The sequence below is a fragment of the Lissotriton vulgaris genome, chromosome 10 (assembly GCF_964263255.1).
Source record: "Lissotriton vulgaris chromosome 10, aLisVul1.2, whole genome shotgun sequence".
In the NCBI taxonomy this organism is placed as follows: Eukaryota; Metazoa; Chordata; class Amphibia; order Caudata; family Salamandridae; genus Lissotriton; species Lissotriton vulgaris.
In genome coordinates, this window is record NC_141698.1 from 1050082172 (window position 1) to 1050096493 (window position 14322).

The window sequence follows — 14322 nt, forward strand, 5'->3', positions numbered from 1 at the left end:
CGCCTGACCCAAGACCACCTCGCCTTCAGGAAGCAGCTCAAGACCTGGCTGTTCGAGCAGTAGCAGACCCCCCCTCCCCAAGCGCCTTGAGACCCTCCGGGTGAGTAGTGCGCGATATAAATGTCTTTGATTGATTGATTGATTAATATGTGTGCACCATTATCCAGCAATCTAATTGGCTTGCTGGCTGTTAAAACACGAATCTGTTGTATTGTATCAAGTTCTGAGGACCACTGCTGGAGTCATTGACCAGATATGGAGATGATGCAAGGTCCCCACTAGGCCTGGGTGTGAACTTCTGCTGCGCTCATGGAATTTTTCCCACTCCACGTAGAGCGTAGAGTTCCGAAAAATTCCGCATAGTGGAGTTTTTTCACTCCCGTGGCTTGCCAACGTTAATCTTACTCCAGACCACCTCCCAGCTGGATTACTCAACGTGGGCGTTCACTGTTGGCCCCTACTGTTCACATTGAGAAACCTTCCTCTGACGCTGAGGAAGTTGCCGCTCGAGTAGAACATCTACTTGAGTGGCAGAAAGAAGCGGCGCCCTCTTGTGCTGGGCGTGGTGGTGATTTCACTGATTTTACAGCGCAGAACAAACACCCAGTGCTAAATATCAGTGTAAATGGCACAACGTAACACACTCTGCCACTTATGTTACTCTGTGTAGCGCAGTGGAGTGTTTTGGTCACTTCACAGAGTTCTGTGATCTCCACCTAGGCCTGGTCTCCACTGGAAAACTGGAAACATCCATTATACCGAATCTATTACAACACATGCTATTAGATAGCATGTAATTACAATACAAGTGCCATCACAACGCCCTGCCATCACAACGCATGTCATTACAAAGCATATACCTTTACCCCACATGCCTTTACAATGAGTTTTGTTGTAAAGGTATGAATGGTAAAGGTATATGTGTTTTACATGTAAGTATAAGGTGTGTATATATTGGGTAATTTTAGGGTTCAGGGTGGGTATGGGTGTTGGGGTGCCAAGGGTAATTTTAGGGTTCAGGGTGGGTATGGGTGTTGGGGTGCCAAGGGTAATTTTAGGGTTCAGGGTGGGTATGGGTTTTGGGGTGCCAAGGGTAATTTTAGGGTTCAGGGTGGGTATGGGTTTTGGGGTGCCAAGGGTAATTTTAGGGTTCTGGGTGGGTATGGGTGTTGGGGTGCCAAGGGTAATTTTAGGGTTCAGGGTGGGTATGGGTTTTGGGGTGCCAAGGGTAATTTTAGGGTTCAGGGTGGGTATGGGTTTTGGGGTGCCAAGGGTAATTTTAGGGTTTAGTGTGTTATACATTTTCACTCATTTGCAGATGATTGCACTGAGAATGTCTGACCATGATTTTGAAAAATCAACAATGCAAGATCTATTGGTATTGTCAATTCTTGTTTGTACCAGTCGTTTTAAATTCACAGTCTCTTTGGTGTGGAATAGCAGGCGATGCTCTGTTTATAAATGGAAACTCAGCATGATACATCTGTGGTTTCAGGCGCTGGGGCTAAAAATCAGTCTCTCCCCTCACATCCTACAGAAGCCCTGAGGCATTTTGTGCTCTACTAAAGATTCTCCTGAGGCAATTCCTGTGGCTCCTGCAGCTCTATAAAAAGACTTTCAAACTCACCTGAGTCATAACTAGAATTGTAACAAAATAATGATATTCTCAGGTGCTGTGGCTTATTTGCCGGCCAAAAGCAGTGAATGCATCCTACTGTAATTCCAGTCCTCAAACTTTGCAGAGGCTGCTCACTGGTATGAAAATGCCTGCCAGCAACTTTAAGACCTTTCCGGCTCAGTTTGATACACAGTGGAGCGACCAAACAGACGCTGTTAGCGATGTGACTGTTAATGGTTCCAGTGTCAATGTTGAGGTGGGACCTCAATGCACAAAAGTAATGTTGATTTGGAGGAGCAAAGAGAACAGAAGGATATGAAGACATACTTGTTAGTGGGTCTTTTGAATCATCCTCTAACCTTCCTCCCACCATCTACCTGTTCCCCATATCACCTGGTTGTGCACCATAACCATCTAAGGTTATGTTATGTTAATGGCTTTTGTATCGCACATGACTCACCCAGGGGCATCTCAGCGCTTACCGGAGGGGGGAATACTGCAGGTCAGAAGTTTTCAGAACAACCAAGTTTTTAATTCTTTCCTAAAGGACAAGTAGGTGGTAGATTTTCGCAGCATCACTAGAAGTGAGTTCCAGTATTTGGGTGCTACAAATGTAATGTAATGTAATGTATGTAATGTAATGTATAGGCATTTATATAGCGCACTACTTACCCGGAGGGTCCCAAGGCGCTTCGACCGCTGCGAAACTCTTCCTGGCTTCCCTGAGAGATGGTCCCTTAATGGGTATCTCCAGGGTGAGACCAGGCATCCCCGGCGGTCTGGTGGGGCCGTTAGTGAAGATGAGGCAAGCTAATGCCCAGAGTTGCCGAGTGTGATCGCTGATCAGAGTGGGCACCGAGGCGAGAGAATTATCGAGTCCGCTGACCCTGGTCCAGAAACTTGCCGCGCCGGGAATCGAACCCTGGTCCCGGGCCGTCCTCTGCTCTCGGGTCTGCCGCCTCTAACCGGTGAGAAATGAGAATGAGAAATGAGAAAGCTCTGCCGCCTGTGCGGGTTAGCCGAATCCGAGGGATGTTCAGGAGGGCCAGGGCGATAGATCTTAGATTGCATTCGCTAGAGTGCTTAGAAAGTTTATCCCTAAGATAGACTGGGCCCTCACCTCTAAGAGCTTTGAAGGACAAGCAGCAGATCTTGAACATAGAGCGCTTTTGAATCGGCAACCTTTGCAGTTGTCTGAGCAGAGGGAGGGATGGAGTTCCAGGAGGGCAATTCAAAACCATTCTGGATATTTGTTCCCTGTATACAAGTACTAGACACCAGGATGGATTAACAGCAACTGAGCATTTTTTGCAAAAGAGGAATATTTCCTTGTATAATCATAACAAAATGTTACTTACTATGATGCGTTGGTGTCTGTTCAACAATCTTTTCTTGTTTGATGGGAAGGTGTTTAGGCAGCGACAGGGAGTCGCCATGGGTGCATGCTTCTCCCCCAGCTACGCGTGTTTACACGTGGACTGGTGGGAGGAGCATGTACTTAGGGGACAGCACAGAGACCTGGCAGATAAACACCTGATGCATATATGGAGATATATCGACGACATATTTATTGTTTGGAAAGGGAGTAAATCAGAGGCACAGACTTTTGTCAATACTATCAATGACAACAATCTCAACCTGCAGTTCACCGCACATATTGATCAGAATCAGGCCAATTTTTTTGATATCACAGTTAACATTGAGAACAACAAGATTACAACCCAGCTGTACCGTAAACCGACCGCAGGTAACTCCCTGTTACATGCGACGAGCTTCCACCCACAGCACACCATCACCAGCTTGCCCTACGGCGAGTTTCTTAGAATAAGGAGAGCCTGTAGTACATCTTCAGTTATGGAGTCTGCACAAAAAGCCACAAGAAATAGACTTCTACAACGCGGCTACCAAGCCAAGTTGCTAGATTCAGCATTAACAAAGGCCAATTCCAGGGACAGAAAAGAACTATTAAAAACAACCCTGGCTATAGAAGAGACAGAGTCGTTGTCACATTCTAGGGACGGGGGACGGACACGAACCAGAGGATAGTGTCAGAGGCAAAGTACTGTGTAGATTTATATCTACTTACAATAGACAGGCAAAAGCAATTAAGGGTATCATCAATGCCCAATGGCCTATTGTACTCACTGACAATGTACTAGCTCAGACACTACCCAATAGACCTAACTATACCTATAGAAAGGCACGTTCCATGAGAAATGACCTTGTAAGAACCAGTCCAGAACTAGACATAAGGAAGGATTGGCTGACCGCCAGTGCAGGATTCCATAAATGCAGCACCTGTCGTGCATGCAAATTTGGAATTAACACCAAAACATACACAACAGGCTTTTCTGACATTCCTATCAAGCTGAAAGGACACTATACTTGCCGCACAGAATACACGGTTTATGTGCTACAATGTGATTGCGGCCTACGTTATGTAGGCAGCACCAAGCTGCCTGTCCACCAACGAATTTTACAGCACCTGCGGGCTACTGTAAATTCAGACAGCACATATCCGGTGGCTCGCCATATTAATGAAGAGCATGCCAGTAATCTGGACATGCTAAAATATTTCGTAATTGACAATGTACCACCTAGTAAGCAGGGAGGTGACCGCGAAAAGAGATTAAGACAACTGGAAACTAAATACATACTCAAACTCGACACTAAGACCCCAAGGGGATTAAATATTTTTGAAGATATACACCATTTCCTCCAAGAGAGTATGCAAGAAGACCAATGGGTTTGAGTGTAACAGCTTTGAGTTCCCCTTTACAGTGATGTCCTCTATATTTTAGGCAGATGATGAACTGAACCGGTAGAAAGTCTTTATACTTGCAATTTTTATACTTGCATTTTGTATTGTGTTTTTTTCTTATTTTTTTTTGTGTTTGAAATTGAGAAATTTTATCATGTGGCACATCAACCCACACCTAAATTTCTATGGTTGAATATGATATGGGGTTTGATTGAAAACATACACCTATGACTAGGGGCGGCGCAGCTGTCCGTTGAGACAATATATTGATTGTATGAAACACAATTGTTATTTATCGTCCTGACATTCCTTAGAGTTTGAGCATTTACACGAGTATTCTCCCTAGGACAATGTTTTTTACCCTTAGATAGAGGGGAAGCCTAGAGTAATATGTGGAGTAGCATATGAGAATAGAGTGTATAACAGGCCTCACCCCAGCTTTTCCCTAAGAATAGTTTAATGTGTAATGACACATTGTTTTTTTCTTAACTACACTACTGGGTTTAGTTACACTAACGCACAGGAGTTTCACTTTATAATTTTTTCACTCACTGCATTAAGATTGCAAAAGGTCTTTCCACTCGGACGAGATAGGGGGCCTAAACACCATTGAATTAGGTACAGGGGGTGACATCTAACATAACTTGATAGCGAATATGAGGCCCACTTAGTACTACTCTTTGCGGTTATATACAATGCATTTGTGCAAGAAAAATACTGTATACCGTTGTGAGAGGGAAAAAAAAGGCTGTTTAATTATCCCCACCATTGGGCCAGGTGTATCTACAACAACACACTTTTAAAATTTAACCGCAATGAAATGAATTTTAGTTGTACCCCCTATTTCTATCTAGAAATGTATTTGTACATGTAAGCAATTTATCAATGGGTGTAACAATCAAACATCGAGCACGAAATTATGCAAATGTATTTGTACATAGAAGCTAAATGACAATATATATTTCTTGTATAAATTTTTCTGTTCGTCTTACGACCAACATGAAATATACAAAGACAATTGAACTTGAATTGTTGAAAAAAGTTCGATCCTACTAAACCCAAAAATAACGGCGTTTTTCTAGTTTCCGTGCATGCAGTATGTCTTCACTTTTCATTATTTGTGTAGTTTTCCAATCACGTGATTTTATGCACCAATGTATTTAAACGTTATTGCTTGAGCAGCTCAGGTATGTGAGCAAGGCTACAGGTTAGCCGAAACGCGTCATCCTGGCTGAGAGCATTTCGCACCTGGCATAATAAAAAGTCACTGCAGCCAGCAGTGAGCAAGTGATTTCTGGAGTCCGTGTCTTTCTCCTTTGGGTGGATTTAGCATTGGAGTGGTAATTGTGCATATATATATATATATATATATATATATATATATATATATATATATATATATATATATATATCTTATTTTGCACATACTGCACCTTCACAATATCTCTGTGTTTCTGAATCATAAACCTCTGAGTTTCCTAGGGCTCAAACTAAAATATTATGTATGAAACTGGTGCCTAGAGTATGCAGTACTGTTATGTTTCTATCACTACAGGCAACTATCTTCTGTCTTTTAATAGCACACTCTGTAATTCAAAATACAATGGTGATGGTTTTATATATTGCAACTTAATAACACAGTAGAATCATAAGGTTCACCTGGTAACAATAAATCACTTTATCTTTCCATCTATCCATCCATTTATCTAAAGAAAAAATATATCCGAGTCTTTGAAGGAATGAGGATCATGTTTTTATCATGAATTTATTTAAAAAGCGCAGACTGACACCTGGAAGTTTCCTGCTGCTTAGGAACTAAAACCATGAGCACAAAGGGCGCTGGATAGGATTAGCAATTTTCTGAGGACTTAAAATACCCTATGGATAATATAGAGGGTCTGAAATTGTATATGGCTCTCTATATATTGTATTGTAATTGCATTTATATAGTGTTTACTACCCCTGACGAGGCTTTGAATCGCTTTTTTAGTGGGTAGCACGCTTCTTTAGAACCCATAAAGGATTAATGGTGAATTAGTGTAGTGGAAATTTGGATATGTTAGTCAGTTATTTGGATTGAGAAGGATAGTGGAGGGATAGAGGTTTGCATTAATATAGAACTTGCTAACCATGATTGGGTATAAGTGCTTTTTCCTGGGTGGCACACTACTCTGGAACCCCATAGATTATGATACTTAGATGTGATCAAATTTACAGAGCTTACAATCTGTACAAACCACCAAATTTTTGGATACGTACAGTTTTGCTAGGTGATAACCCTGGTGAACCAGAAATACACTATTATGATAGTCTAAACATGATATATAAAGGCAATTGTTGAGTGTTTCTTACCAGGTAAAACACTGAAAATTCTCAATATCAGAAAACAGAAATAGCTAACCCTATTAATTTGTGCAGAAAGTGAAGAGTCAGATTAGATCGTAACTACAAGGAACTCTGGCTTCCTTCGGATCAGTAGATAGTGTTCGCTGGCTGAGGGATGCAGCCCTATATTAGAGATAATTTGGTATTGTTTGCATTTAGTTTAAAAAGTTGATGTCTGTCAACTTCTGGATGGTCAGCAATCCATACCGTACACGTTGGGGGCCTAGTCGTTGAGTCTGATGGTTATTTGTGTATCGTTGGCATATAATAGTGTCTTCAGTCCGAATTATCTTATATTTTCTTCGTAAAGGAGCGCACATAGCTATTGACAAGCAGCGGTGATCGCAATGATCCCTGTGAAATTCAGCAGTTGATAGACACTCTTAAAAGGTATGATCAATAACAAGCTTCCTAATCTTTAAAGGATACTTCTTCCAACAATACACATTAACATCACAAACACAAATGAATTCTTAAGAATACTTCTCTGTATCCTGTTCAAACGTCCATTGAATCTAAGATTAATACAAACAGTTGTCAAGGTGTACTTAGCTCTGCTGCAACTTTCTATCTTGTTTGCCTTTCAAAGATGGTCTGGACAATGAGGAACTTATTCTATGTCGTCGCAAAATGGTTGCCAGCCCTTAAAATCTTATGGCAGTCCCCAGAGCTTCATGAGACATATACTTCTTTTGGCTTCTCATGTAGCGCGTCCAATGAAGGCACAAAAGCCAGTCTCCAAGTGGTGTCAATCCTCCATGCACACAGAAAGCATTATCCTTGTGTAAAACCTATTGTAACTGTCTGGGTTTGTAAAATCTAAGTTCCTAATAGAGAGGTATTTAGTAGCCCATTATTCAATTTGAACACATTCATATGTATTAAGTTTAAACCAATGTCTCGTTTGAAAAAATGAAAAGGCGAAATGGTCCTATCTTTCCTGGGAAAAATCGAAGTATTCTTTTTAAATGAATTCGACCCTGGGTAAAAAAAATTGAAGAAATACTTATTAGATTCCCAACCAAATGAGTCATTAGAATTTCGACTATAAGGAACAAAATGGTTATTGTAATGCAAAAATATTTTGAAATATCATGAGAATCATTTAAAGAACATTTATTTTCATATTGTTGATTTTACCACAAAACCTGTTTGTGTCATTGTTTCGAAACTGATTTAAAGGATGGTAATACTTCTTCAATGTAGTTTAGATGTGGATTTCTAATGTCCGTCCTAGTGTATAAGCGCACCCGGATATCACTTGTGCTAATGATGCTTAGGGCAAGGGTTTGATTGCTAAGGGTTGTAAATGCAAAATTCAATAATTGCGGTGGTAGTGGGCAGCCGCGTTGGGTTCCTTTGTGTAGTGTGTTTACCCTGGATAGCGGTGGACATTTTGGTAAAAGGCCTTAGATTCTTCATATATTGCTTTCATCCCTTTATACTTTTCCAAAATTACTTTCGCCCAAAGCTCTTGCCGTGTCTAAACTCATCCGCATCTGATGGAGGCGTTCACCTGCGTCTCCTACCTGTCCAGCGTCGTTGCAGCCAAAGCCTCTTTGTATGAAACCAGCCTCGTCTACGCCAGTTAAGTTAGTCATTATTGTGTTTAGTGTACTGGCCCAAATCCTGGTTAAAGAGTCGGCCTTGAGGTTTCTTTATTACACAGGCTTTTAACTGGTTCAGTTTTCCTTACTCTTTTTTAGTTTTGCTTGTTTATGTCTTCTAATATTTCTTGCTGATAGAAGTCTGGTAACTTGCTGCTTTTTTGATTTTGTTGTTGTTTTTGCAATCACTGAAGAAAACAAGTGAAGTATCTATTTCCAATTTGAAAAGCTACTACAATTGTATTGTTAATCCATCCAGGCTGGGAAATGTCCATTCTTGCAATTAATTTGTAGGTTCAGTTACCAGGGATAACAATGTTGCTTTACCATAATTCTTTGTCCGTGGACGAACTGTCAAAGGTGTGAACACCTCACACTGGCCACCTGTGCTCGTTACTCACTGCCTCCCAGTACCTACTGTTCGCCGGCCATCACTAGAAGCTCACACTTTGTCCCACCAGTAAAAACTTCTTACAGTCCACGGGGGCCATTTCCTCACTCCACTCCAGGGTCAGTTCATCACACAATGTCCATTAGTGACCGCTTTTCACACTACCACCATTGTCAGTTCATCACACTGTCCATTAGTAACCACGTCTCACACTACCACCATTGTCAGTTCATAGCACTGTCCGTTAGTGACCCCTTCTCACACTACCACCAGTGCCAGCTCCACACACTGTCCATTAGTGACCGCTTCTCACACTACCCCAGTGCCAGCTACACACACAGTCCATTAGTGACCGCTTCTCACACTACCGCCAGTGTCGGCTCCACATACTGTCCATTAGTGACCGCATCTCACAGTACCACCATTGTCAGTTCATAGCACGGTCCATTAGTGACCACATATCACACTACCACCAGTGCCAGCTCCACACACTGTCCATTAGTGACCGCATCTCACACTACTGCCAGTGTCAGCTCCACATACTGTCCATTAGTGACTGCATCTCACACTACTGCCAGTGTCAGCTCCACATACTGTCCATTAGTGACCGCATCTCACAGTACCACCATTGTCAGTTCATAGCACGGTCCATTAGTGACCACGTCTCACACTACCACCATTGTCAGTTCATAGCACGGTCCATTAGTGACCACATATCACACTACCACCAGTGCCAGCTCCAAACACTGTCCATTAGTGACCGCTTCTTACACTACCACCATTGTCAGTTTATCACACTGTCCATTAGTGACCCCTTCTCACACTACCACCATTGTCAGTTCATCACACTGTCCATTAGTGACCCATTCTCACACTACCACCATTGTCAGTTTATCACACTGTCCATTAGTGACCCCTTCTCACACTACCACCATTGTCAGTTCATCACACTGTCCATTAGTGACCACGTCTCACACTACCGCCAGTGTCAGCTCCACACACTGTCCATTAGTGACCGCATCTCACAGTACCAACAGTGCTGGCTCCATACACTGTCCATTAGTGACCGCATCTAACACTACCACCATTGTCAGTTCATAGCACTGTCCATTAGTGACCCCTTCTCACACTACCACCTGTGCCAGCTTCACACACTGTCCATTAGTGACTGCTTCTCACACTACCACCTGTGCCAGCTCCACACACTGTCAATTAGTGACCGCTTCTCACACTACCACCAGTGCCAGCTTCACACACTGTCCATTAGTGACCGCCTCTCACACTACCCCAGTGCCAACTCCACACTCTGTCCTTTAGTGACCGCTTCTCACACTACCACCTGTGCCAGCTCGACACACTGTCAATTAGTGACCGCTTCTCACACTACCACCAGTGCTAGCTACACACACAGTCCATTAGTGGCTGCTTCTCACACTACCCCAGTGCCAGCTACACACACTGTCAATTAGTGACCGCTTTTCACACTACCCCAGTGCCAGCTACACACACTGTCCATTAGTGACCGCTTCTCACACTACCACCAGTGCCAGCTACACACTAAGCATGGGCGAAGTTTGCGAATTCGCGATCCGCGAATTTGCGGATTTGCAAATTCGCGATCCGCAAAATTCGCAAATTTGATGATTTTTGGTTTTTGCGTGGTCGCGGGGTTTTTTGCGTGTTCGCGGGGTTTTTTGCGTGTTCGCGGGGATTTTTGCGTCTTCGCGAGTCGCTTGCATAGCGAAGTTACCCATGCAGTCGTTTATGGGAGAGGGAGAGAGATAGATAGATAGATAGATAGATAGATAGATAGATAGATAGATAGATAGATAGATAGATAGATAAAGAGAGGGAAAGAGAGAGGGAGAGAGAGAACGAGAGAAAGAAAGAGAGGCCGGATCTCTGAAGGGCCAGATTCCTGAGTTGCCCCTACAGAACATACAGCTTTTTATTTTTAGCAAAATGCATATGAAAATTGTGCTGTAAAGGTCTCTTTTAGTTTAACCCCTCCTGAAAACTCAAAATGGGTGTATTTGCCATCCTCTCCCTTCTTCCTGTTTTTTGTATCTGTAAGTGCTTCCTGATGAGGTTTAATTCCTTGGACAGGTGCCTCGTTGCCTACTTGTAACTATTCTCTGACCCTGCTTCAAGGGTCAGAGCAGGGTCAGAGAATAGTTGCAAGTAGGCAACGAGGCGCCAGGAAGCAATTAGCAGCAGGTGTCCAAGTTGAAGTTAATTTGTTTGTAACCCTTTTGTAAAAGGTTACAAAGAAATTAGGTTCAACTTTTGCACCTGCTGCTGTAACCCTTGCTTGGCTGAAAATTCGTCCCCGCTGAATCGCGGATTTTACCGCGATTTCGCGAGATTCGCGGATCGCAAAATCGTGAAAAATCCGCCCGCGAAATGGATTTTACGCCCACCCTTACTACACACACTGTCCATTAGTGACCGCTTCCAACACTACCACCAGTGCCAGCTTCACACACTGTCCATTACTGACCGCTTCTCACACTACCACCAGTGCCAGCTACACACACTGTCCATTAGTGACCGCTTCTCACACTATCACCTGTGCCAGCTCCACACACTGTCAATTAGTGACTGCTTCTCACACTACCACCAGTGCCAGCTACACACACTGTCCATTAGTGACCGCATCTCACACTACCACCAGTGCCAGCTACACACACTGTCCATTAGTGACCGCTTCTTACACTACCACCAGTGCCAGCTACACACACTGTCCATTATTGACCGCTTCTCACACTACCACCAGTGCCAGCTACACACACTGTCCATTAGTGACCACTTCTCACAATACCACCAGTGCCAGCTAAACACACTGTCCATTAGTGACCGCTTCTCACACTACCCCCGTGCCAACTACACACTCTGTCCTTTAGTGACCGCTGCTCACACAACCACCTGGGCCAGCTCCACGCACTGTCAATTAATGGCCGCTTCTCACGCTACCACCTGTGCCAGCTTCACACACTGTCAATTAGTGGCCGCTTCTCACACTACCACCAGTGCCAGCTACACACACTGTCCATTAGAGACCACTTCTCACACTACCACCAGTGCCAGCTCAACACACTGTCCATTAGTGACCGCATCTCACAGTACCAACAGTGCCGGCTCCATACACTGTTCATTAGTGACCGCTTCTCACACTACCACCTGTGCTAGCTACACACACAGTCCATTAGTGGCTGCTTCTCACACTACCCCAGTGCCAGCCCAACACACTGTCCATTAGTGATCGCTTCTCAGACTACTCCAGTGCCAGCCCAACACACTGTCCATTAGTGACCGCGTCTCACAATACCCCAGTGCCAGCTCCACACACTGTCTATTAGTGACAGCATCTCACAGTACCAACTGTGCCGGCTCCGTACACTGTCCATTAGTGACCGCTTCTCACACAACCACCAGTGCCAGCTTCACACACTCTCCATTAGTGACCGCTTCTCACACAACCACCAGTGCCAGCTCAACACACTGTCCATTAGTGACCGCTTCTCACACTACCCCAGTGCCAACTACACACTCTGTCCAATAGTGACCGCTTCTCACACTACCCTAGTGCGCGCCCAACACACTGTCCATTAGTGATCACTTCTCAGACTACTCCAGTGCCAGCCCAACACACTGTGCATTAGTGACCGCGTCTCACACTACCCCAATGCCAGCTCCACACACTGTCTATTAGTGACAGCATCTCACACTACCACCAGTGCCAGCTTCACACACTGTCCATTAGTGACCGCTTCTCACACTACCCCGGTGCCAACTACACACTCTGTACTTTAGTGACGGCTTCTCACACTACCCCAGTGCCAGCTCCACACACGTACACTTGTCAGCAACTGCCAGCTCCTCACGCTGCTCTGTAGTGCCTGCCCCATACTGCTCCCCTCTGCAGACTGCTCTTTGTCCACCTGTGCCAGTTTCAACACACTAACCACAACTGCCAGCGCTCCCTCTGCCATCCAGAGGCATAGCCTTATTGAAACCATGAGTGCCTATTTCTCCAACGTCACGTCGCACTGCCCAGCACCAGTATTGCGATTCCTCATACTGCCCACCATTTGCAGCTCATGCTACCCACCAGTGTACAGTAATCACGCTACCCTCCTATGTACACCATATCTGCTCTACATGCTGATGGCAGAGTTTAGCTTCAACGTACAGGCAGTCCTTGCTCTCTCTGCTGAGGTGGCAGCCATCGTGCTCGCTGTAAGTTCCTGCATAAGGTGAATCTTATCTGCTTTCCTGCTCCCTCTTTCGCTCTTCCTCCTCCTTTCCTTCCTCCCACTTTCCTTCCTCCCACTTTATCCCTTTCCCTCCCTCTTTGACAGCAGATAAAGAGACCGGTAGCTGGCACAGTTCTGTTTAGAATATCTAGGTTACTTTTAGCTTTTGGCTATTTAACTTTCTTCCCCCCACTGGCATATTTTCATCAGTTGCTTTTTTACTTTCACATCAGAGAAGCCACAAATACTTGATTTGAACTTCTTTTTGAACACTGCACACAACGAGAACGGATGGCTTTATTTAGGTCTCACCTAGGCAGCGCTTGCGCTGTTTTATCGAGACATGCTGTATTTAGTTATGCACTTCAAGTCCCGCCCACTCTATGCCCATATTTTTCATTGGCTTGTGTCAACATCCTTTGTAAATTTTGGCTTCTGATTTGTTAATAGGCTTATTAGTACCTCTTTAGGACCTCCCTTTACTCTGTTGTTACCTCCCATGAGGACTGGCATTCTTACATGTGTCTTTACTTGAGAGCTTTCATAAGCAGTTCGGAGAACTATTTACTTAATTAATGTACACAACTCTCACAGGACGCCAGCTTCAGCAATGGCAGGCCGATTCCGTTTAACAGACTTGGCATTTTTATTTCTTGGTTTCTACTCATCGGATGGGTTCCAAGGGCGTGTGTTCGTGCACTTCCCCCTACTGTTCTATGTTAACTTTGTGGCCGGCTTGTTTCAGATTCGCCACTGTTTCAATTTATTTGTTAGAAGTTTAATTTTATTTATTTGTATTGTTATGTTTTATTGTATTGATATAAAAACAGCGGGGTTTGCCCATATCACCCTCCTATACCTGGGCAAAGAAACTACATATTACGCAGAAAAACTGGTATAGAGGAACAAATATCTATTCATTTACTTCATCATAGGGAAAATCAAATTACCCTATCAATGGTACACTGTCACATTTCAATTTATGAAGGACCAATTCAAACAATACACACACCACGATGACTTTCTTTGAAAAAAACCAATCGTTATTTTTGTTTCTGTTTAAATAGCAAAAACATGAAAATACACATATATAGACATTTACCTCACAAACATATATAAACATGAACATAAACAAAGTCTTTGTTGTCCATACCCACTTATTTTTACAATGAATCAGTGTTCGCACACTTAATCTAGGCAATACACTGTGAAGAAATCCTCTTTGCACACAAGGTTTCAACCTTGTCCAGATGAGGCCTGGAAGGAATGGGAGCTGAAACGCATCAACAGTTTTAATAAGAGAG

The 14322-nt window shown here is 43.7% G+C and overlaps 1 protein-coding gene across 2 annotated transcripts in view; it reads left to right on the top strand.

The window, feature by feature from the left end:
- OSBPL10 (oxysterol binding protein like 10) overlaps positions 1-14322 on the top strand; it is a 789797-nt gene that overhangs the window by 70881 nt on the left and 704594 nt on the right. The window lies entirely within an intron of this gene.